Below are 26,169 nucleotides of genomic sequence, written 5' to 3'. Positions count from 1 at the left end.
AAAATAGCACATTGCACGTTAGAAAAAGACAGTTTAATATGAGACCAGGCAGCTAGGCACAGACCTTCGCTAAACTAAGGCCTACTGCTTAATAAACAAACTCCTAATACATAACTCCAATTTTGATATGTTAATACAAATTAAAAACATTAGTACATAATTAATTCAGCATTAATAACTTTCATTAGTCTTCGTATACATTGGAGCCACTCCCCGTGGGCACATTTCAAAGGTGTGCATTATTTCTACGTTAACACATTTTTTATGCAGCTTCATTACACAATATATTGTAAGCTTTTCATGTTAATATTAATTTTAAAAGACACACTCCAGCAATCCCTCCTCTGATGACTCTTGTCATCACACAAATTTTCCCTACTAATTTTACATACTAAAATTCCCTCATATCAATCTCTTCCCTTCTTGGTTTCCCCTTTGATCTTGCCCTGAATAATTTTTCCCTTTATTTTTCTTCCCTCCTCCTATTATTTTTCGCCATCTTCAATTTTATTCTTTTACTAATTTTACATGCCACCCATTATCCAAATAAGCAATCTATAACAATCAATATCCCCTGTATTATTTTAGACAATGTCCCATGCCAAATGTTACTAATCCAATTTCCCACTGAAGCAAATCCTTTCCCAACCTTTTTCCAAACACCTGGTTCTTTCAAATCCTTCAAGTCCGTACTATCCCTAGTCAAGTTAGTAAGCATACTTCTAATCTCATTACTATTATCTGGTATGTAAGCGCAACAATTACACCCATTGAGCAATCTACAAACTCTGCCATTTTTCACTAAAAGAATGTCTAAAGCAAGCCTGTTTTGAAGAGTCATAGCCCCCTCCGCAGCAAGTTCAGTATCCATCAGGAGTATAGCCCCTGAAAAGTTTGTCAGCATGTTATCCTCAAAAGTAAACAACTTTTTATTCTTTATGGAGTTCATAATAACTCCCACTGAAGAAATTATCGTCCCAAATATGTCTCCTACTACACCAGCAGCAGTCTCTTTCTTATGTCTAGTACGATGTAATTCAGACAATTTTGGTAACCTTTTCAAATCGTCAAGTTGATATATCAATGGGAAAACTATCCCCAAATAACATGTCCCATACTATCCCTTTGGAATACGGTAATAAGCATTAAGTCCACATATATAATAAATCCCGGGGATTGCTGGATCCTGTCCATTTAACATGAACGTCCATTTACTCTGAAACAAAAACACACGCTTACATTCACTCATTCCCACAAACACATTGTCATAGTATGATTTGGTCTTGGATATGCAAAGCTTTCCTACATGTAGTGCGTCTAAAGCTAACTTCCCTTGTTCTCTAATTGCACTATAACCGTCACTATTAGCAAAGGCCCGTTGCTGTAATCCTTTCTCTAGTTTACCCTTCAATGCCCTTCTTCTCTCTTCCGTGTGATCTAAAAAGCTTTTCTCTACAGGTGTAAGCAAACATGTCAAATTATTGTGGTGTGCATAAGATGTACTAATTGTTAATGTCGCCTGAAAGAATCCTTTATCTAACTTTATGCTATAGTACTTAGCTACCCCACTCACATCCTCTATGATAGGCACATTAGAAAACACAAGATCATGATTTGAGTAAAAGTATTGAATCTCTTCCTGGTTATAGAATCTTGTTAGTAACAGACTACAACGTATCCCATATGTTAATGACAGTCTATGATAGGTAACCCCCTCTTGTACCGAAACAGGAATCTGTGTACACACAAAACAATCTTTTGCATCCATTGTGTCAACATACTCACTCAGCAAGCGATAGAAAACATCAGTGGATAGTTCCCCTTTCGAGTTAGTTCCCTCATGGAAGTATCTTGTATCCAGCTCAAACCTCTCCCAGGCTGTTAGTGCAGTGGTAGTCTCAGGAATTGTAGCATTGTTAGTCCCACTTTTATCCATTAGTGTCATACTCACAACCACGACCCTAATGAATATTTATTACATGAACCTTTTTTGCAAAAGTATTTGGTTCAAGTAAACTTAAAGTGTTGGGATTCAAGCCCACGGCTCCAGAGAGACTGGAGCCTAAATATAGCCAGTTTAGCCTGCTCAGCCACGCTACCTCACATCTACAAGCTCACAACTATAGTAACTTGGCCAAACACTGTGGACACCCGCTGTGGTGACCTGGCTATGCAGGGTAACGCAGCATTCACCGACAGTTGAGCGAGTTACAGGTGAAAAGCAAAGTATAATAACTGTCTGCATATAATATATGTCTTTCCTTATTTATTCTTCTTCCCCATTGTATGTTTGCTCTCTGCTTTAAAAAACGCGAGCTGTCATCACTGCAAGGAAACGTATCACACAGCGTTCTACTGTTTACACTCACTGAACTTTCAGCATCACAGTGACCCCTCTCGTCGCCTCTATAGTTAGACTTCAAGACAGCTGGTTTGTTTACCGATACAATTCTTGTCACCTTAGGTTGTGGTTTTTTAAAATAAGAAGGCTCGGTCCCACTGTCTGGCTACCCTTATATATATACGTCACCACTTTACATAGTCTCACCTCTCGCTATGTGGATCGTAGTTGCAGAAGGCAGAGAGTGAGACACTGATGCAGACAAAATACGTTTGTGAGTTGAAAAATACTGGCAGCGGTGGGATTCGAACCCATGCCTCCAAAGAGACTGGAGCCTTAATCCAGCACCTTAGACCACTCGGCCACACTACCCTCTGCAAACCTGTTTCTGTAAGCTTTCTGAAGTAAGATGTTCTGTTGTATAGGGGACTTGGAGAATAAGGGTGTATAGCCTGTGAAGTGATCCTAGGAAAGTCAATGCCAACAGCAGCAGGCACGTGATACATTCAGTAGGTCAGGATTGGCCCCGGGCCATGGGAGGTGTCAGGGAGCGCAAGTCCTGAGAGTCCGTAGGAAGACAACCCTTACATTGGCGTCCCGCACACGCTGCTTCTCTTTCTTTAAGGATAAGGAATCAAACTATCTACGTCCCTCAACTTACCAACCCTCCGCCTCAGGAAAGATTTTGTGATTCATGAGCAGAACCCGGCTGGCGCTGTTTACAGTAATGCCTAAGCACAGTACTCAACTGAGCGGTGTTTCCAAACTAAGCCGTTGTACTGCCGGAAATACCATGGGATATGTCATTTAACTTTCACATAAAATAGGGTTAACCCAGCCCTACCACATACTAAAAACTAAAGACGGAACAATAAACCGACGAGGATGGGATTCGAACCCACGCGTGCAGAGCACAATGGATTAGCAGTCCTTCGCCTTAACCACTCGGCCACCTCGTCTTCAAAAACACCATGTTTCAGGAGTACAAAATATGGTAGCCAAAATGTGTTCTATTAGGTGATAGTTGTCTAAACATAATAAAGAGCATATATTTACAGATTGTTATGGTAACTTGTTGTCTTCAGCTTTGCTGTATACGACCTTGTTGTCCATCCCTACTTCAGCTTGAATTTATATGTTAAATGTAATGTAATCATGAAAATTACACTTTCCAAACGTGTTCTATCCATATGTGATGTACTATCACACTACCCTCAAATGAGCTAAGATTGCTTTAATTCAGTTGTACGTGGATTTAAAGTGCAATATCATACAAATATTGTACTGGTATGGCGCTTTCGAGTCTCTAGGTGTCAGTTATTGGTGGTGTGCTTACATGACAACATTAGGCAGCAAATAGTACACAATTAAGGAAAACTGCCTTCCCATTTAATGTGCATTGTTCTGCAAAAAGTTTTAAGTAGGAGAAAGTAAAACTTAGTTTATAAACCACCTAAACTGGGAGTATTGCCGCTACAGCTATGACACTTCAGTTTAAAAACGTACGTGCATCAACAAGATATATTTTTGCGCTAAATAAATTGCTGTCCGACTACTCACGTAATGCATAAAACTGAGGCAGTCGTATTTACAATACATTGAAGTAATATTTTGGTAGTTTTTGTTGACGATGACTCCGCAGCAAGCAATCAGATTACTTTTTATTAGTGAAGGCGCGTCAGAGCCTTGATAAGTAAACTTACAAGGAGACACGCCTAGGTCGATGAACCTTTTAGACCAGGTTCGGGGACTTCCCAGTACGAGATGTCTTTTGGCATCACAAATCAATAGATCAATATCTCAACAACAATCGCAATAACTAATCAGCATGCTAATCAATAACCTTTAATGAGAGTCAATAAAGTGAACACACCATGATCTTTCAGTCATGAATAACCACACCAATTTAGTTAAGTGTTAGGATATTTATTTCCCTACTGGTTACAATCTAAAGTCATTTCTGTTAATCTCATCAGCAATTCATCTCATTAGTAACTCTTCAGATTTGCAATTAGAAACGCAATTAATCAATGCATAGAGAATATTCACTCAGTATTAACACATAATTATTAAGAAGCAACTTAGCAAAGTCTCACTAGTGCATGGTTCAACAAAGCAAGAACTTAGTCATTTGTCTATTTGCGTCAGATTTTAGTGAACACCTTAAATAACCTCATATTAGCATCAGCATGTTGGGCTTCATGCAAAACAATTTAGCAAACTCAAATTTGGAAAACATCTAACCATGGCCTATATCAAAGAGCAGTTGGTACCTAGAAAGAAAAGGCAAACAGACAATTACAATTTTCATCAGATAGTTACCCATCCAACGGATCAGCAAACAGCGTCAGTCTTCGTCCTCGGGACATCAGTCGTTTGCATGATCAGCAAAGAAAGGACAGGGCAAAGTATCAGTATGGCATAGCTAAGGAACAAGAACTTCCCTCATATAGAGGAGAAGTAAGTATCAGGTAAGGAATAAGTAAAGGGTGGTTTAGAGTAACAGGGCGAACAAACGGCAAAGTCTCAAACGAAATGGCCTAAATGGCTCAGTAGAATGGCAAAGAATGGCTTGGAGTGGAATGTCCAATAAATGCCTGATTTCTCCTCGGGTCATGTGGTTAAATCAAAACTGTCTAATTTACTCCTAATTCCTCAATGGATAATCATTGGTGCATCGCCATCTCTGTCCAATAATCTTCACCAGAGTTTTACACAAACCACAGTTCTCATGTCGTTGATTGGCCCATGTTATTGACGTTTTCATCGGTTGGAATGTCAGGTAAGAAAAGTTACATTTTACGCTACAGTCAGTAGTTCCATTGTTTTCTCCTACTCCAGGCAGCCTTGCACCTGTTACAAATTACACTGTTGCATTCAGCAAGAATGTCTCCTTGAGCAAGTAGGGTCCCATGAGAAAGAATTTACTACAGCTACACACATCTCTAGCTTCTGGGAAAGTACAGTTTCATGTCCTTCAGGAAAATAGCACATTGCACGTTAGAAAAAGACAGTTTAATATGAGACCAGGCAGCTAGGCACAGACCTTCGCTAAACTAAGGCCTACTGCTTAATAAACAAACTCCTAATACATAACTCCAATTTTGATATGTTAATACAAATTAAAAACATTAGTACATAATTCATTCAGCATTAATAACTTTCATTAATCTTCGTATACATTGGTAGCCACTCCCCGTGGGCACATTTCAAACGTGTGCATTATTTCTACGTTAACACATTTTTTATGCAGCTTCATTACACAATATATTGAAAGCTTTTCATGTTAATATTAATTTTAAAAGACACACTCCAGCAATCCCTCCTCTGATGACTCTTGTCATCACACAAATCTTCCCTACTAATTTTACATACTAAAATTCCCTCATATCAATCTCTTCCCTTCTTGGTTTCCCCTTTGATCTTGCCCTGAATAATTTTTCCCTTTATTTTTCTTCCCTCCTCCTATTATTTTTCGCCATCTTCAATTTTATTCTTTTACTAATTTTACATGCCACCCATTATCCAAATAAGCAATCTATAACAATCAATATCCCCTGTATTATTTTAGACAATGTCCCATGCCAAATGTTACTAATCCAATTTCCCACTGAAGCAAATCCTTTCCCAACCTTTTTCCAAACACCTGGTTCTTTCAAATCCTTCAAGTCCGTACTATCCCTAGTCAAGTTAGTAAGCATACTTCTAATCTCATTACTATTATCTGGTATGTAAGCGCAACAATTACACCCATTGAGCAATCTACAAACTCTGCCATTTTTCACTAAAAGAATGTCTAAAGCAAGCCTGTTTTGAAGAGTCATAGCCCCCTCCGCAGCAAGTTCAGTATCCATCAGGAGTATAGCCCCTGAAAAGTTTGTCAGCATGTTATCCTCAAAAGTAGACAACTTTTTATTCTTTATGGAGTTCATAATAACTCCCACTGAAGAAATTATCGTCCCAAATATGTCTCCTACTACACCAGCAGCAGTCTCTTTCTTATGTCTAGTACGATGTAATTCAGACAATTTTGGTAACCTTTTCAAATCGTCAAGTTGATATATCAATGGGAAAACTATCCCCAAATAACATGTCCCATACTATCCCTTTGGAATACGGTAATAAGCATTAAGTCCACATATATAATAAATCCCGGGGATTGCTGGATCCTGTCCATTTAACATGAACGTCCATTTACTCTGAAACAAAAACACACGCTTACATTCACTCATTCCCACAAACACATTGTCATAGTATGATTTGGTCTTGGATATGCAAAGCTTTCCTACATGTAGTGCGTCTAAAGCTAACTTCCCTTGTTCTCTAATTGCACTATAACCGTCACTACTAGCAAAGGCCCGTTGCTGTAATCCTTTCTCTAGTTTACCCTTCAATGCCCTTCTTCTCTCTTCCGTGTGATCTAAAAAGCTTTTCTCTACAGGTGTAAGCAAACATGTCAAATTATTGTGGTGTGCATAAGATGTACTAATTGTTAATGTCGCCTGAAAGAATCCTTTAACTAACTTTATGCTATAGTACTTAGCTACCCCACTCACATCCTCTATGATAGGCACATTAGAAAACACAAGATCATGATTTGAGTAAAAATATTGAATCTCTTCCTGGTTATAGAATCTTGTTAGTAACAGACTACAACGTATCCCATATGTTAATGACAGTCTATGATAGGTAACCCCCTCTTGTACCGAAACAGGAATCTGTGTACACACAAAACAATCTTTTGCATCCATTGTGTCAACATACTCACTCAGCAAGCGATAGAAAACATCAGTGGATAGTTCCCCTTTCGAGTTAGTTCCCTCATGCAAGTATCTTGTATCCAGCTCAAACCTCTCCCAGGCTGTTAGTGCAGTGGTAGTCTCAGGAATTGTAGCATTGTTAGTCCCACTTTTATCCATTAGTGTCATACTCACAACCACGACCCTAATGAATATTTATTACATGAACCTTTTTTGCAAAAGTATTTGGGTCAAGTAAACTTAAAGTGTTGGGATTCAAGCCCATGGCTCCAGAGAGACTGGAGCCTAAATATAGCCAGTTTAGCCTGCTCAGCCACGCTACCTCACATCTACAAGCTCACAACTATAGTAACTTGGCCAAACACTGTGGACACCCGCTGTGGTAACCTGGCTATGCAGGGTAACGCAGCATTCACCGACATTTGAGCGAGTTACAGGTGAAAAGCAAAGTATAATAACTGTCTGCATATAATATATGTCTTTCCTTATTTATTCTTCTTCCCCATTGTATGTTTGCTCTCTGCTTTAGAAACGCGAGCTGTCATCACTGCAAGGAAACGTATCACACAGCGTTCTACTGTTTACACTCACTGAACTTTCAGCATCACAGTGACCCCTCTCGTCGCCTCTATAGTTAGACTTCAAGACAGCTGGTTTGTTTACCGATACAATTCTTGTCACCTTAGGTTGTGGTTTTTTAAAATAAGAAGGCTCGGTCCCACTGTCTGGCTACCCTTATATATATACGTCACCACTTTACATAGTCTCACCTCTCGCTATGTGGATCGTAGTTGCAGAAGGCAGAGAGTGAGACACTGATGCAGACAAAATACGTTTGTGAGTTGAAAAATACTGGCAGCGGTGGGATTCGAACCCATGCCTCCAAAGAGACTGGAGCCTTAATCCAGCACCTTAGACCACTCGGCCACACTACCCTCTGCAAACCTGTTTCTGTAAGCTTTCTGAAGTGAGATTTTCTGTTGTATAGGGGACTTGGAGAATAAGGGTGTATAGCCTGTGAAGTGATCCTAGGAAAGTCAACGCCAACAGCAGCAGGCACGTGATACATTCAGTAGGTCAGGATTGGCCCCAGGCCATGGGAGGTGTCAGGGAGCGCAAGTCCTGAGAGTCCGTAGGAAGACAACCCTTACATTGGCGTCCCGCACACGCTGCTTCTCTTTCTTTAAGGATAAGGAATCAAACTATCTACGTCCCTCAACTTACCAACCCTCCGCCTCAGGAAAGATTTTGTGATTCATGAGCAGAACCCGGCTGGCGCTGTTTACAGTAATGCCTAAGCACAGTACTCAACTGAGCGGTGTTTCCAAACTAAGCCGTTGTACTGCCGGAAATACCATGGGATATGTCATTTAACTTTCACATAAAATAGGGTTAACCCAGCCCTTCCACATACTAAAAACTAAAGACGGAACAATAAACCGACGAGGATGGGATTCGAACCCACGCGTGCAGAGCACAATGGATTAGCAGTCCATCGCCTTAACCACTCGGCCACCTCGTCTTCAAAAACACCATGTTTCAGGAGTACAAAATATGGTAGCCAAAATGTGTTCTATTAGGTGATAGTTGTCTAAACATAATAAAGAGCATATATTTACAGATTGTTATGGTAACTTGTTGTCTTCAGCTTTGCTGTATACGACCTTGTTGTCCATCCCTACTTCAGCTTGAATTTATATGTTAAATGTAATGTAATCATGAAAATTACACTTTCCAAACGTGTTCTATCCATATGTGATGTACTATCACACTACCCTCAAATGAGCTAAGATTGCTTTAATTCAGTTGTACGTGGATTTAAAGTGCAATATCATACAAATATTGTACTGGTATGGCGCTTTCGAGTCTCTAGGTGTCAGTTATTGGTGGTGTGCTTACATGTCAACATTAGGCAGCAAATAGTACACAATTAAGGAAAACTGCCTTCCCATTTAATGTGCATTGTTCTGCAAAAAGTTTTAAGTAGGAGAAAGTAAAACTTAGTTTATAAACCACCTAAACTGGGAGTATTGCCGCTACAGCTATGACACTTCAGTTTAAAAACGTACGTGCATCAACAAGATATATTTTTGCGCTAAATAAATTGCTGTCCGACTACTCACGTAATGCATAAAACTGAGGCAGTCGTATTTACAATACATTGAAGTAATATTTTGGTAGTTTTTGTTGACGATGACTCCGCAGCAAGCAATCAGATTACTTTTTATTAGTGAAGGCGCGTCAGAGCCTTGATAAGTAAACTTACAAGGAGACACGCCTAGGTCGATGAACCTTTTAGACCAGGTTCGGGGACTTCCCAGTACGAGATGTCTTTTGGCATCACAAATCAATAGATCAATATCTCAACAACAATCGCAATAACTAATCAGCATGCTAATCAATAACCTTTAATGAGAGTCAATAAAGTGAACACACCATGATCTTTCAGTCATGAATAACCACACCAATTTAGTTAAGTGTTAGGATATTTATTTCCCTACTGGTTACAATCTAAAGTCATTTCTGTTAATCTCATCAGCAATTCATCTCATTAGTAACTCTTCAGATTTGCAATTAGAAACGCAATTAATCAATGCATAGAGAATATTCACTCAGTATTAACACATAATTATTAAGAAGCAACTTAGCAAAGTCTCACTAGTGCATGGTTCAACAAAGCAAGAACTTAGTCATTTGTCTATTTGCGTCAGATTTTAGTGAACACCTTAAATAACCTCATATTAGCATCAGCATGTTGGGCTTCATGCAAAACAATTTAGCAAACTCAAATTTGGAAAACATCTAACCATGGCCTCTATCAAAGAGCAGTTGGTACCTAGAAAGAAAAGGCAAACAGACAATTACAATTTTCATCAGATAGTTACCCATCCAACGGATCAGCAAACAGCGTCAGTCTTCGTCCTCGGGACATCAGTCGTTTGCATGATCAGCAAAGAAAGGACAGGGCAAAGTATCAGTATGGCATAGCTAAGGAACAAGAACTTCCCTCATATAGAGGAGAAGTAAGTATCAGGTAAGGAATAAGTAAAGGGTGGTTTAGAGTAACAGGGCGAACAAACGGCAAAGTCTCAAACGAAATGGCCTAAATGGCTCAGTAGAATGGCAAAGAATGGCTTGGAGTGGAATGTCCAATAAATGCCTGATTTCTCCTCGGGTCATGTGGTTAAATCAAAACTGTCTAATTTACTCCTAATTCCTCAATGGATAATCATTGGTGCATCGCCATCTCTGTCCAATAATCTTCACCAGAGTTTTACACAAACCACAGTTCTCATGTTGTTGATTGGCCCATGTTATTGACGTTTTCATCGGTTGGAATGTCAGGTAAGAAAAGTTACATTTTACGCTACAGTCAGTAGTTCCATTGTTTTCTCCTACTCCAGGCAGCCTTGCACCTGTTACAAATTACACTGTTGCATTCAGCAAGAATGTCTCCTTGAGCAAGTAGGGTCCCATGAGAAAGAATTTACTACAGCTACACACATCTCTAGCTTCTGGGAAAGTACAGTTTCATGTCCTTCAGGAAAATAGCACATTGCACGTTAGAAAAAGACAGTTTAATATGAGACCAGGCAGCTAGGCACAGACCTTCGCTAAACTAAGGCCTACTGCTTAATAAACAAACTCCTAATACATAACTCCAATTTTGATATGTTAATACAAATTAAAAACATTAGTACATAATTCATTCAGCATTAATAACTTTCATTAATCTTCGTATACATTGGTAGCCACTCCCCGTGGGCACATTTCAAACGTGTGCATTATTTCTACGTTAACACATTTTTTATGCAGCTTCATTACACAATATATTGTAAGCTTTTCATGTTAATATTAATTTTAAAAGACACACTCCAGCAATCCCTCCTCTGATGACTCTTGTCATCACACAAATCTTCCCTACTAATTTTACATACTAAAATTCCCTCATATCAATCTCTTCCCTTCTTGGTTTCCCCTTTGATCTTGCCCTGAATAATTTTTCCCTTTGTTTTTCTTCCCTCCTCCTATTATTTTTTGCCATCTTCAATTTTATTCTTTTACTAATTTTACATGCCACCCATGATCCAAATAAGCAATCTATAACAATCAATATCCCCTGTATTATTTTAGACAATGTCCCATGCCAAATGTTACTAATCCAATTTCCCACTGAAGCAAATCCTTTCCCAACCTTTTTCCAAACACCTGGTTCTTTCAAATCCTTCAAGTCCGTACTATCGCCAGTCAAGTTAGTAAGCATACTTCTAATCTCATTACTATTATCTGGTATGTAAGCGCAACAATTACACCCATTGAGCAATCTACAAACTCTGCCATTTTTCACTAAAAGAATGTCTAAAGCAAGCCTGTTTTGAAGGGTCATAGCCCCCTCCGCAGCAAGTTCAGTATCCATCAGGAGTATAGCCCCTGAAAAGTTTGTCAGCGTGTTATCCTCAAAAGTAGACAACTTTTTATTCTTTATGGAGTTCATAATAACTCCCACTGAAGAAATTATCGTCCCAAATATGTCTCCTACTACACCAGCAGCAGTCTCTTTCTTATGTCTAGTACGATGTAATTCAGACAATTTTGGTAACCTTTTCAAATCGTCAAGTTGATATATCTTTGGGAAAACTATCCCCAAATAACATGTCCCATACAATCCCTTTGGAAGACGGTAATAAGCATTAAGTCCACATATATAATAAATCCCGGGGATTGCTGGATCCTGTCCATTTAACATGAACGTCCATTTACTCTGAAACAAAAACACACGCTTACATTCACTCATTCCCACAAACACATTGTCATAGTATGATTTGGTCTTGGATATGCAAAGCTTTCCTACATGTAGTGCGTCTAAAGCTAACTTCCCTTGTTCTCTAATTGCACTATAACCGTCACTACTAGCAAAGGCCCGTTGCTGTAATCCTTTCTCTAGTTTACCCTTCAATGCCCTTCTTCTCTCTTCCGTGTGATCTAAAAAGCTTTTCTCTACAGGTGTAAGCAAACATGTCAAATTATTGTGGTGTGCATAAGATGTACTAATTGTTAATGTCGCCTGAAAGAATCCTTTAACTAACTTTATGCTATAGTACTTAGCTACCCCACTCACATCCTCTATGATAGGCACATTAGAAAACACAAGATCATGATTTGAGTAAAAATATTGAATCTCTTCCTGGTTATAGAATCTTGTTAGTAACAGACTACAACGTATCCCATATGTTAATGACAGTCTGTAATAGGTAACCCCCTCTTGTACCGAAACAGGAATCTGTGTACACACAAAACAATCTTTTGCATCCATTGTGTCAACATACTCACTCAGCAAGCGATAGAAAACATCAGTGGATAGTTCCCCTTTCGAGTTAGTTCCCTCATGCAAGTATCTTGTATCCAGCTCAAACCTCTCCCAGGCTGTTAGTGCAGTGGTAGTCTCAGGAATTGTAGCATTTTTAGTCCCACTTTTATCCATTAGTGTCATACTCACAACCACGACCCTAATGAATATTTATTACATGAACCTTTTTTGCAAAAGTATTTGGTTCAAGTAAACTTAAAGTGTTGGGATTCAAGCCCACGGCTCCAGAGAGAGCGGAGCCTAAATCTAGCCAGTTTAGCCTGCTCAGCCACACTACCTCACATCTACAAGCTCACAACTATAGTAACTTGGCCAAACACTGTGGACACCCGCTGTGGTGACCTGGCTATGCAGGGTAACGCAGCATTCACCGACAGTTGAGCGAGTTACAGGTGAAAAGCAAAGTATAATAACTGTCTGCATATAATATATGTCTTTCCTTATTTATTCTTCTTCCCCATTGTATGTTTGCTCTCTGCTTTAGAAACGCGAGCTGTCATCACTGCAAGGAAACGTATCACACAGCGTTCTACTGTTTACACTCACTGAACTTTCAGCATCACAGTGACCCCTCTCGTCGCCTCTATAGTTAGACTTCAAGACAGCTGGTTTGTTTACCGATACAATTCTTGTCACCTTAGGTTGTGGTTTTTTAAAATAAGAAGGCTCGGTGCCACTGTCTGGCTACCCTTATATATATACGTCACCACTTTACATAGTCTCACCTCTCGCTATGTGGATCGTAGGTGCAGAAGGCAGAGAGTGAGACACTGATGCAGACAAAATACGTTTGTGAGTTGAAAAATACTGGCAGTGGTAGGATTCGAACCCACGCCTCCAAAGAGACTGGAGCCTTAATCCAGCGCATTAGACCGCTCGGCCACACTACCCTGTGCAAACCTGTTTCTGTAAGCTTTCTGAAGTGAGATGTTCTGTTGTATAGGGGAGTTGGAGAATAAGGGTGTATAGCCTGTGAAGTGATCCCAGGAAAGTCAACGCCAACAGCAGCAGGCACGTGATACATTCAGTAGGTCAGGATTGGCCCCGGGCCATGGGAGGTGTCAGGGAGTGCCAGTCCTGAGAGTCCGTAGGAAGACAACCCTTACATTGGCGTCCCGCATGTGCTGCTTCTCTTTCTTTAAGGATAAGGAATCAAACTATCTACGTCCCTCAACTTACCAACCCTCCGCCTCAGGAAAGATTTTGTGATTCATGAGCAGAACCCGGCTGGCGCTGTTTACAGTAATGCCTAAGCACAGTACTCAACTGAGCGGTGTTTCCAAACTGAGCCGTTGTACTGCCGGAAATACCATGGGATATGTCATTTAACTTTCACATAAAATAGGGTTAACCCAGCCCTACCACATACTAAAAACTAAAGACGGAACAATAAACCGACAAGGATGGGATTCGAACCCAGGCGTGCAGAGCACAACGGATTAGCAGTCCATCGCCTTAACCACTCGGCCACCTCGTCTTCAAAACACCATGTTTCAGGAGTACAAAATATGGTAACCAAAATGTGTTCTATTAGGTGATAGTTGTCTAAACATAATAAAGAGCATATATTTACAGATTGTTATGGTAACTTGTTGTCTTCAGCTTTGCTCTATACGACCTTGTTGTCCATCCCTACTTCAGCTTGAATTTATATGTTAAATGTAATGTAATCATGAAAATTACACTTTCCAAACGTGTTCTATCCATATGTGATGTACTATCACACTACCCTCAAATGAGCTAAGATTGCTTTAATTCAGTTGTACGTGGATTTAAAGTGCAATATCATACAAATATTGTACTGGTATGGCGCTTTCGAGTCTCTAGGTGTCAGTTATTGGTGGTGTGCTTACATGTCAACATTAGGCAGCAAATAGTACACAATTAAGGAAAACTGCCTTCCCATTTAATGTGCATTGTTCTGCAAAAAGTTTTAAGTAGGAGAAAGTAAAACTTAGTTTATAAAACCACCTAAACTGGGAGTATTGCCGCTACAGCTATGACACTTCAGTTTAAAAACGTACGTGCATCAACAAGAAATATTTTTGCGCTAAATAAATTGCTGTCCGACTACTCACGTAATGCATAAAACTGAGGCAGTCGTAATTACAATACATTGAAGTAATATTTTGGTAGTTTTTGTTGACGATGACTCCGCAGCAAGCGATCAGATTACTTTTTATTAGTGAAGGCGCGTCAGAGCCTTGATAAGTAAACTTACAAGGAGACATGCCTAGGTCGATGAACCTTTTAGACCAGGTTCGGGGACTTCCCAGTACGAGATGTCTTTTGGCATCACAAATCAATAGATCAATATCTCAGCAACAATCGCAATAACTAATCAGCATGCTAATCAATAACCTTTAATGAGAGTCAATAAAGTGAACACACCATGATCTTTCAGTCATGAATAACCACACTAATTTAGTTAAGTGTTAGGATATTTATTTCCCTACTGGTTACAATCTAAAGTCATTTCTGTTAATCTCATCAGCAATTCATCTCATTAGTAACTCTTCAGATTTGCAATTAGAAACGCAATTAATCAATGCATAGAGAATATTCACTCAGTATTAACACATAATTATTAAGAAGCAACTTAGCAAAGTCTCAGTAGTGCATGGTTCAACAAAGCAAGAACTCAGTCATTTGTCTATTTGCGTCAGATTTTAGTGAACACCTTAAATATCCTCGTATTAGCATCAGCATGTTGGGCTTCATGCAAAACAATTTAGCAAACACAAATTTGGAAAACATCTAACTATGGCCTCTATCAAAGAGCAGTTGGTACCTAGAAAGAAAAGGCAAACAGACAATTACAATTTTCATCAGATAGTTACCCATCCAACGGATCAGCAAACAGCGTCAGTCTTCGTCCTCGGGACATCAGTCGTTTGCATGATCAGCAAAGAAAGGACAGGGCAAAGTATCAGTATGGCATAGCTAAGGAACAAGAACTTCCCTCATATAGAGGAGAAGTAAGTATCAGGTAAGGAATAAGTAAAGGGTGGTTTAGAGTAACAGGGCGAACAAACGGCAAAGTCTCAAACGAAATGGCCTAAATGGCTCAGTAGAATGGCAAAGAATGGCTTGGAGTGGAATGTCCAATAAATGCCTGATTTCTCCTCGGGTCATGTGGTTAAATCAAAACTGTCTAATTTACTCCTAATTCCTCAATGGATAATCATTGGTGCATCGCCATCTCTGTCCAATAATCTTCACCAGAGTTTTACACAAACCACAGTTCTCATGTCGTTGATTGGCCCATGTTATTGATGTTTTCATCGGTTGGAATGTCAGGTAAGAAAAGTTACATTTTACGCTACAGTCAGTAGCTCCATTGTTTTCTCCTACTCCAGGCAGCCTTGCACCTGTTACAAATTACCCTGTTGCATTCAGCAAGAATGTCTCCTTGAGCAAGTAGGGTCCCATGAGAAAGAATTTACTACAGCTACACACATCTCTAGCTTCTGGGAAAGTACAGTTTCATGTCCTTCAGGAAAATAGCACATTGCACGTTAGAAAAAGACAGTTCAATATGAGACCAGGCAGCTAGGCACAGACCTTCGCTAAACTAAGGCCTACTGCTTAATGAACAAACTCCTAATACATAACTCCAATTTTGATATGTTAATACAAATTAAAAACATTAGTACATAATTAATTCAGCATTAATAACTTTCTTTAGTCTTCAAATACATTGGTAGCCACTCCCCGTGGGCACATTTCAAACGTGTGCATTATTTCTACGTTAACACATATTTTATGCAGCTTCATTACACAATATATTGTAAGCTTTTCATGTTAATATTAATTTTAAAAGACACACTCCAGCAATCCCTCCTCTGATGACTCTTGTCATCACACAAATCTTCCCCACTAATTTTGCATACTAAAATTCCCTAAAATCAATCTCTTCCCTTCTTGGTTTCTCCTTTGATCTTGCCCTGAATAATTTTTCCCTTTGTTTTTCTTCCCTCCTCCTATTATTTTTTGCCATCTTCAATTGTATTCTTTTACTAATTTTACATGCCACCCATGATCCAAATAAGCAATCTATAACAATCAATATCCCCTGTATTATTTTAGACAATATCCCATGCCAAATGTTACTAATCCAATTTCCCACTGAAGCAAATCCTTTCCCAACCTTTTTCCAAACACCTGGTTCTTTCAAATCCTTCAAGTCTGCACTATCCCTAGTCAAGTTAGAAAGCATACTTCTAATCTCATTACTATTATCTGGTATGTAAGCGCAACAATTACACCCATTGAGCAATCTACAAACTCTGCCATTTTTCACTAAAAGAATGTCTAAAGCAAGCCTTTTTTGAAGAGTCATAGCCCCCTCCGCAGCAAGTTCAGTATCCATCAGGAGTATAGCCCCTGAAAAGTTTGTCAGCATGTTATCCTCAATAGTAGACAACTTTCGAATCTTTATGGAGTTCATAATAACTCCCACTGAAGAAATTATCGTCCCAAATATGTCTCCTACTACACCAGCAGCAGTCTCTCTCTTATGTCTAGTACGATGTAATTCAGACAATTTTGGTAACCTTTTCAAATCGTCAAGTTGATATATCTTTGGGAAAACTATCCCCAAATAACATGTCCCATACCATCCCTTTGGAAGACGGTAATAAGCATTAAGTCCACATATATAATAAATCCCGGGGATTGCTGGATCCTGTCAATTTAACATGAACGTCCATTTACTCTGAAACAAAAACACACGCTTACATTCACTCATTCCCACAAACACATTGTCATAGTATGATTTGGTCTTGGATATGCAAAGCTTTGCTACATGTAGTGCGTCTAACGCTAACTTCCCTTGTTCTCTAATTACACTATAACCGTCACTACTAGCAAAGGCCCGTTGCTGTAATCCTTTCTCTAGTTTACTCTTCAATGCCCTTCTTCTCTCTTCCATGTGATCTAAAAAGCTTTTCTCTACAGGTGTAAGCAAACATGCCAAATTATTGTGGTGTGCATAAGATGTACTAATTGTTAATGTCGCCTGAAAGAATCCTTTAACTAACTTTATTCTATAGTACTTAGCTACCCCACTCACATCCTCTATGATAGGCACATTAGAAAACACAAGATCATGATTTGAGTAAAAATATTGAATCTCTTCCTGGTTATAGAATCTTGTTAGTAACAGACTACAACGTATCCCATATGTTAATGACAGTGTATGATAGGTAAACCCCTCTTGTACCGAAACAGGAATCTGTGTACACACAAAACAATCTTTTGCATCCATTGTGTCAACATATTCACTCAGCAAGCAATAGAAAACATAAGTGGATAGTTCCCCTTTCGAGTTAGTTCCCTCATGCAAGTATCTTGTATCCAGCTCAAACCTCTCCCAAGCTGTTAGTGCAGTGGTAGTCTCAGGAATTGTAGCATTGTTAGTCCCACGTTTATCCATTAGTGTCATACTCACAACCACGACCCTAATGAATATTTATTACATGAACCTTTTTTGCAAAAGTATTTGGTTCAAGTAAACTTAAAGTGTTGGGATTCAAGCCCAAGGCTCCACAGAGACTGGAGCCTAAATCTAGCCACTTTAGACTGCTCAGCCACCCTACCTTACATCTACAAGCTCACAACTATAGTAACTTGCCAAACACTGTGGACACCCGCTGTGGTGACCTGGCTATGCAGGGTAACGCAGCATTCACCGACAGTTGAGCGAGTTACAGGTAAAAAGCAAAGTATAATAACTGTCTGCATATAATATATGTCTTTCCTTATTTATTCTTCTTCCCCATTGTATGTTTGCTCTCTGCTTTAGAAACGCGAGCTGTCATCACTGCAAGGAAACGTTTCACACAGCGTTCTACTGTTTACACTCACTGAACTTACAGCATCACAGTGACCCCTCTCGTCGCCTCTATAGTTAGACTTCAAGACAGCTGGTTTGTTTACCGATACAATTCTTGTCACCTTAGGTTGTGGTTTTTTAAAATAAGAAGGCTCGGTCCCACTGTCTGGCTACCCTTATATACATACCGCCACCACTTTACATAGTCTCACCTCTCGCTATGTGGATCGTAGGTGCAGAAGGCAGAGAGTGAGACACTGATGCAGACAAAATAAGTTTGTGAGTTGAAAAATACTGGCAGCGGTGGGATTCGAACCCACACCTCCAAAGAAACTGGAGCCTTAATCCAGCACCTTAGACCGCTTGGCCACGCTACCCTGTGCAAACTTGTTTCTGTAAGCTTTCTGAAGTGAGATGTTCTGTTGTATAGGGGAGTTGGAGAATAAGAGTGTATAGCCTGTGAAGTGATCCTAGGAAAGTCAGCGCCAACAGCAGCAGGCACGTGATACATTTAGTAGGTCAGGATTGGCCCCGGGCCTTGGGAGGTGTCAGGGAGCGCCAGTCCTGAGAGTCCGTAGGAAGACAACCCTTACATTGGGGTCCCGCACGCGCTGCTTCTCTTTCTTTAAGGATAAGGAATAAAACTATCTACGTCCCTCAACTTACCAACCCTCCGCCTCAAGAAAGATTTTGTGATTCATGAGCAGAACCCGGCTGGCGCTGTTTACAGTAATGCCTAAGCACAGTACTCAACTGAGCGGTGTTTCCAAACTGAGCCGTTGTACTGCCGGAAATAACATGGGATATGTAATTTAACTTTCACATAAAATAGGGTTAACCCAGCCCTACCACATACTAAAAACTAAAGACAGAACAATAAACCAGCGAGGATGGGATTTGAACCCCCACGAGTAGAGCACAATGGATTAGCAGTCCATAGCCTTAACCACTCAGCCACCTCATGTTCGAAATGCCATAGTTCAGGAGTACAAAATATGGTAGCGAAAATGTGTTGTATTAGGTGATAGTTGTCCAAACATAATAAAGAGCATATATTTACAGATTGTTATGGTAACTTGTTGTCTTCAGCTTTGCTCTATACGACCTTGTTGTCCATCACTACTTCAGCTTGAATTTATATGTTAAATGAAATGTAATCATGCAAATTACACTTTCCAAACGTGTTCTATCCATATGTGATGTACTATCACACTACCCTCAAATGAGCTAAGATTGCTTTAATTCAGTTGTACGTGGATTTAAAGTGCAATATCATACAAATATTGTACTGGTATGGCGCTTTCGAGTCTCTAGGTGTCAGTCATTGGTGGGGTGCTTACATGTCAACATTAGGCAGCAACTAGTACACAATTAAGGAAAACTGCCTTCCCATTTAATGTGCATTGTTCTGCAAAAAGTTTTAAGTAGGAGAAAGTAAAACTTAGTTTATAAAACAGCCTAAACTGGGAGTATTGCCGCTACAGCTATGACACTTCAGTTTAAAAACGTACGTGCATCAACAAGAAATATTTTTGCGCTAAATAAATTGCTGTCCGACTACTCACGTAATGCATAAAACTGAGGCAGTCGTAATTACAATACATTGAAGTAATATTTTGGTAGTTTTTGTTGACGATGACTCCGCAGCAAGCGATCAGATTACTTTTTATTAGTGAAGGCGCGTCAGGGCCTTGATAAGTAAACTTACAAGGAGACACGCGTAGGTCGATGAACCTTTTAGACCAGGTTCGGGGACTTCCCAGTACGAGATGTCTTTTGGCATCACAAATCAATAGATCAATATATCAACAACAATCGCAATAACTAATCAGCATGCTAATCAATAACCTTTAATGAGAGTCAATAAAGTGAACACACCATGATCTTTCAGTCATGAATAACCACACCAATTTAGTTAAGTGATAGGATATTTATTTCCCTACTGGTTACAATCTAAAGTCATTTCTGTTAATCTCATCAGCAATTCATCTCGTTAATAACTCTTCAGATTTGCAATTAGAAATGCAATTAATCAATGCATAGAGAATATTCACTCAGTATTAACACATAATTATTAAGAAGCAACTTAGCCAAGTCTCAGTAGTGCATGGTTTAACAATGCAAGAACTCAGTCATTTGTCTATTTGCGTCAGATTTTAGTGAACACCTTAAATAACCTCGTATTAGCATCAGCATGTTGGGCTTCATGCAAAACAATTTAGCAAACACAAATTTGGAAAACATCTAACTATGGCCTCTATCAAAGAGCAGTTGGTACCTAGAAAGAAAAGGCAAACAGACAATTACAATTTTCATCAGATAGTTACCCATCCAACGGATCAGCAAACAGCATCAGTCTTCGTCCTCGGGACATCAGTCGTTTGCATCATCAGTAAAGAAAGGACAGGGCAAAGTATCAGTATGGCATAGCTAAGGAACAAGAACTTCCCTCATATAGAGGAGAAGTAAGTATCAGGTAAGGAATAAGTAAAGGGTGGTTTAGTGTAACAGGGCGAACAAACGGAAAGTCTCAAACGAAATGGCCTAAATGGCTCAGTAGAATGGCAAAGAATGGCTTGGAGTGGAATGTCCAATAAATGCCTGATTTCTCCTTGGGTCATGTGGTTAAATCAAAACTGTCTAATTTACTCTTAATTCCTCAATGGATAATCATTGGTGCATCGCCATCTCTGTCCAATAATCTTCACCAGAGTTTTACACAAACCACAGTTCTCATGTCGTTGATTGGCCCATGTTATTGACGTTTTCATCTGTTGGAATGTCAGGTAAGAAAAGTTACATTTTACGCTACAGTCAGTAGTTCCATTGTTTTCTCCTTCTCCAGGCAGCCTTGCACCTGTTACAAATTACACTATTGCATTCAGCAAGAATGTCTCCTTGAGCAAGTAGGGTCCCATGAGAAAGAATTTACTACAGCTACACACATCTCTAGCTTCTGGGAAAGTACAGTTTCATGTCCTTCAGGAAAATAGCACATTGCACGTTAGAAAAAGACAGTTTAATATGAGACCAGGCAGCTAGGCACAGACCTTCGCTAAACTAAGGCCTACTGCTTAATGAACAAACTCCTAATACATAACTCCAATTTTGATATGTTAATACAAATTAAAAACATTAGTACATAATTAATTCAGCATTAATAACTTTCATTAGTCTTCGTATACATTGGTAGCCTTTCCCCGTGGGCACATTTCAAACGTGTGCATTATTTCTACGTGTTGTAAAATGGGTTATTGGTAAGGGCAGGTAGGTACCTACACCTAGCAACAAGCCACTAACCTCCACCTAGGTCCAGTTAGGTCTCAGTAAATTAACCCCAGCTCAACCCTTGGTAGCTTGGCAACGAGCGTCAAGACTTAACTTAGGAGACAGTGTGTAAAGCATTCAAATATCACAAAACAGTAATTAAATAAAACACAGGAAACAGTTTAAAAATCCAAAACCAATTTATAAAAATAGTTTATATTTTTATCTTTAAAATGACACAAAAACGAATAAAATCGGATAAGGGGAACCGGAGATATGAATTTTTAAAGAATTATTATTTTTCTAGCGCTTAGAAACAAAAAGCGCCAATCGGGTCATCTGGTTGCACCTCGACCGGGGCAAAGTCAAAGTTTCAGGGCGACCGCGATGGAGCCCTGCTCGGCTACAGGTCGCGGGAGGCCTCGGTTAAAAAGTTACCTTCTGACTTAGTCTTTATTTTGAAGATTTACTTCAGCGGGACGAACCTGCCACTCCAATCCGACCTCCTGGAGCCCTTCTCCGGATACGCGATGCTGGATTCCTCAGTGGAGATTTTTACCTTCGGACTTAGTCGTTTTTTCGAGGTGAAAATCCTTCGACCGGGGTAAACCTGGATCTTGATCCGACGTCCATGGAGCCCTTCTCGGATACGATGGCTGGGAGGTCCCGGTCAACTTTTTACCTTCGGACTTAGTCTCTTTTTCGGAGATTTTTCTTTACCGGGACGAACCACCAAATCAGGCCGGGTCGCGGTTGAGGCAAGCCGGCTAGAATTGCCGCGGCGGGTCGGTCCCTCTATGGAGTTTTTTTACAAAAATTCTCAAATCTTCTCCAAACTTCTGGGGCTTCACCCAGATGTTCTTTTAAGGTTCTTTTGGGGTCCACAGCTCACCCCAAGGGTCCAGAAGTTCTGAGATGGTCCTTGGGGGGTGCAGACTTCAACTCCCAGAATGCACCTGGCGCAAACTCCTTTTTGGCCACTGGACAGTGGTCAGCTGGTCACTTTCTTCAGTAGTTGGTGCAGGGGACTCTGGATAGCAATTTTTCACCTGTAGCAAACAGGGAGTCCCTCCTTGAACCAGTTGAAGCCAGGCAAAGTCCTTTTTGTGGTGAAGCCCAAGTGTGCAGCTGGTGCAGTCCTTCTGAGTGCAGGTTCCAGGTGCAGGCCAGGGGTCCAGCAGGGCAGTCCTTCTTCTCCTTTAGTTCTTTTCTTGTTGAAATTTGGTGGGGATCTGAGGTGTGGGTGCAGGTCTGCCAGTTTTATCCTTGCTCCTGGGTGAAAAGCAGGGGGGTCCTGGTTCTCCAATCAGGTACAGGGTCGTCCCCCTGTGATGACCACTTCCTAGGAAGTGTGGCAAAAATCCATCCCAGAAGGCAACATTCTCTAAAAATCCAACATGGCTGAATCTGATTTTTGGAGGTTACATCTGGCTGAGCCTACCCACTGGTGTGGCTTAAAATCATAAACACACCCCTCTCCTGCCCTCCCCTAATCTAATCAAGGGGGCACCTAGTTGTCTAGGGTTGCAGGATGTGGGGGTGTTGCTGGTTGCTCCAAATGTCCTTCTCTGCCTTTGAAGACCAGTTTGGCAGCCCTCCCCCTTCCTGCCTCACCATCTGCTGAGGGGAGATTCTTTCCCACAGGCACATTCCTTTGTGTGAAGCCAGGCCACTTCACACCTCATCAAGGCAGCTTGGCTAAGCTGCTGCAGGCTGGCCAATCAGAGCACAGCAGCAAAAACAATGCAGGGCTGAAATTGGCAACTTTTTAGGTAAAGTTTAAAACTTTTTACCTGAACAAGTTATATTAAATCCCACAACTGGAAGTTGTGGGATTTATTACAACAATTAATTTGATACCATATTCTTGGTATGCAACATTTAAGGAGACTTTAAAATTTAAAATAAAGTCTCCCCATTCTAGCCTATGAAGGCCATTTACTTCAATGAGGGAAAAACGAATTTGGCTGTTTTTACCTCACCAGGGTTTATAAATCTATTTTTATAAAGTCCCTGCTTATAGTTACATGGCACCCAGCCCTAGGGGCACATAGGGCACACCTTAGGGGTGACTTATATGTAAAAATAGGGTAGTTTAAGACTTTGGAACTACTTTTAATTCCAAAGTCGAATTTGCATATAACTTTAATTTAAAAGCAGCCAGCAAGGCAGGCCTTCCTTTAAAATGACACTGGGCACCTCAGCAGTGCACCTAGGTGTGCACCAGCTATGCTGTGGTCCCTAAACCTACATGCCCTACCATATACTAGGGACTTATAGGTAGGTTAACTTAGCCAATTATAATTAGCCTAATTTGCATATCCATTTTACACAGAGCACAGGCCCTGGGACTGGTTAGCAGTACCCAGGGCACCATCAGAGTCAGGAAAACACCAGCAAAAAGTGAAAAATGGGGGCAAAAAGTTAGGGGGCCTCTGCAATCAGCCCTGTTTTCTCACACAAGCCCCCCCCCAGCCCACACGCCCAGGAGACTCAGCCCAACCCTGGGAGAGTCTTCCTGGCTTGTTAGGCGAGGAAGACAGTGAAGAAAACTGTCTGTCCCTTTGCAGGGCCTACTCTACCTTACATCCTCCTGTCAGGGTCACTCCCTCTGGGTAGTGAAGCCATCCCAACAGCGAAAGGACCCATCTCAAACTGAAACTTCCCTCTAGGGGGGTCTTCCTCCTCTCTCTCTGCCAACTTGGGTAGTGAGGTGCCCACCTCCCCTACTCCTAACTTTGCTAGGGCAACACCTAGCTTACCCAAAGAGGTCACCCAACACTCGAGCAACCCCACCATGACCAATAGGGTCATGGGGCCTACTTTGCTATTGGCCCTGGGGTCTGCCTCCCAGGCTAGGTACAGTGCTGCCAGGAAGGCTAGCACCCAGCAGAGGCTACTGACAGCTGTCAGTACCCAGAACCACACCCTAAGCTCTCCACTGACAGGTGGCTGAGCTGCTTTAGGGGCAATTGTGGGGTCCTGGCACCTCCATTGCTGTCTAGAGTGGGGGGCTACCACCTCATGTGGCAGACACCCTCCTTCCACTCTCCCTTCTGTCAGTGCAGGGGCAACACCCTTCATCAGGACAGCTGCCTGACTACTCAGGACCTCCTTGGGGTCAGGTGAGGCCTCACCAGTGCCAATTCTGGGCTCCCCCCCCTACTGGGGCAGAAGGCCTTTGGCTCTCTGGAACTCTCTTTAAGAGTGGCCTACCCTTCCTTTTCTTCTTTCCTTTTCTTGGGGACCCCTGTCTCCTAACTGTAGGGACTGACTCCCCATGACTTTGGTTTGGGGGGGCGCCCTGGGCGACCACCCCATCTGGGACCAGACTCACCTCTGGGAGGTCATTGCCCAGGATACAATCTAGGGGGAGGTCAGCACTGACTACCACCCTAAACCAGTCAAGGATACCCTCCCTCTCTAGGCGCATTATGGCTACAGGTTTGGAGGTGACCTCCCCTGTGGCTATCCTGACTTTCCTTGTCTTTCCTGGGACATACATGTCTGGGGTCACTAACCGGTCACTCACTATAGTATGACTGGCACAGGTGTCTCTCAGGCCAGTGGTAGGGATCCCATTCACTTGAATGTGGTGGAAGTGCCTACTCCCACCCTCAGGGAACCCCAGCTTACCATCTGGTCCTGTCACCCAGCTCAATGCTAGGAGGACTTCATCATCTGAGGAGTCCTCCTCTATGGCTACACTGGACAGCCCAGTGCTAACCTCCTTCTTTGGACAGGCTGCATCTCCTCTGAAGTGACCTGTCTGCTGACAGTCAAAGCAAGCCCTACTGTCCAAGAGCTTTTTAACCCTGGGTCTCCCTGTCTCTGCTTGTCAGAGTGGGAGTGGGATTTACTCTCCTCCTTCTTAGGGTTCTGGGGTACAGAGGGAGTCTCTGTGGTGGGCTTACCACCTCCCTCCTTAGGTTTTTGGGGATCTTCCCCCCCCTTCTTGGAGTCTCCCCCCTGGGACTTGACAACCACCCTGGTTCTCAACCACTCATCAGCTGCCTCCCCTAGCTCTCTAGGGTTGGTCTGCTTAGAGTCCACTAGATGCTGGTGCAACCTTTCTTGGGTACAATTGGTCAAGATGTGCTCTCTCATGATCAGATTGTATAACCCCTCATAAGTATTTACTTTGTTACCAATAATCCAGCCCTCTAGTGTCTTTAGTGAAATGTCCACAAAGTCAACCCAAGACTGGGTACTGACCTTCTGGGTGTCCCTGAACTTCATTCTATACTGCTCTGGGGTCAGACCAAACTTCTTGGTTAAGCACCTCTTCATACTAGGGTACGAATCTGCCTCCTCCCCCCTTAAGGTCAGAAGCCTATCCCTCCCTGAGTTGGGGACCAACTCCCACAAAAGGGAACCCCAGTATTGAGGCCTAACCCTTCTCATCTGGAGTGCCCTCTCAAAGGCCTCCAACCATTTGTCTATATCATCCCCCTCTACATAAGCAGGAACCACCCCCTTGGGTAATCTGGGGCATACTCCCCCACCCATGGACACCTCAACTTCTCTGTCGCTGCCACCATCTCTTTTCTCTTTCTTTGCCCACTTTTTCTTTTCTAGGGCCAGCTTGTCTGCTTCC

The 26,169-nt window shown here is 41.3% G+C and overlaps 7 non-coding genes across 7 annotated transcripts; all 7 read right to left on the bottom strand.

The window, feature by feature from the left end:
* Positions 1-2,631: 2,631 nt before the first annotated feature.
* On the bottom strand, positions 2,632-2,713 carry TRNAL-AAG (transfer RNA leucine (anticodon AAG)). The gene has a single exon. It is a non-coding gene; the product is annotated as a tRNA-Leu (tRNA).
* Positions 2,714-3,218: 505 nt separating this feature from the next.
* Positions 3,219-3,300, bottom strand: TRNAS-GCU (transfer RNA serine (anticodon GCU)). Its single transcript has one exon. It is a non-coding gene; the product is annotated as a tRNA-Ser (tRNA).
* A 4,654-nt stretch (positions 3,301-7,954) lies between these two features.
* Positions 7,955-8,036, bottom strand: TRNAL-AAG (transfer RNA leucine (anticodon AAG)). The gene has a single exon. It is a non-coding gene; the product is annotated as a tRNA-Leu (tRNA).
* Positions 8,037-8,541: 505 nt separating this feature from the next.
* TRNAS-GCU (transfer RNA serine (anticodon GCU)) lies at positions 8,542-8,623 on the bottom strand. The gene has a single exon. It is a non-coding gene; the product is annotated as a tRNA-Ser (tRNA).
* Positions 8,624-13,277: 4,654 nt separating this feature from the next.
* Positions 13,278-13,359, bottom strand: TRNAL-AAG (transfer RNA leucine (anticodon AAG)). Its single transcript has one exon. It is a non-coding gene; the product is annotated as a tRNA-Leu (tRNA).
* Positions 13,360-13,864: 505 nt separating this feature from the next.
* Positions 13,865-13,946, bottom strand: TRNAS-GCU (transfer RNA serine (anticodon GCU)). Its single transcript has one exon. It is a non-coding gene; the product is annotated as a tRNA-Ser (tRNA).
* Positions 13,947-18,600: 4,654 nt separating this feature from the next.
* Positions 18,601-18,682, bottom strand: TRNAL-AAG (transfer RNA leucine (anticodon AAG)). The gene has a single exon. It is a non-coding gene; the product is annotated as a tRNA-Leu (tRNA).
* Between the last annotated feature and the right edge of the window lie 7,487 nt (positions 18,683-26,169).

This window comes from Pleurodeles waltl, chromosome 12 (assembly GCF_031143425.1).
Source record: "Pleurodeles waltl isolate 20211129_DDA chromosome 12, aPleWal1.hap1.20221129, whole genome shotgun sequence".
NCBI lineage: Eukaryota > Metazoa > Chordata > Amphibia > Caudata > Salamandridae > Pleurodeles > Pleurodeles waltl.
Note: the sequence above shows the minus strand (reverse complement) of the source record. Positions and strands in the feature narration are given on the sequence as shown.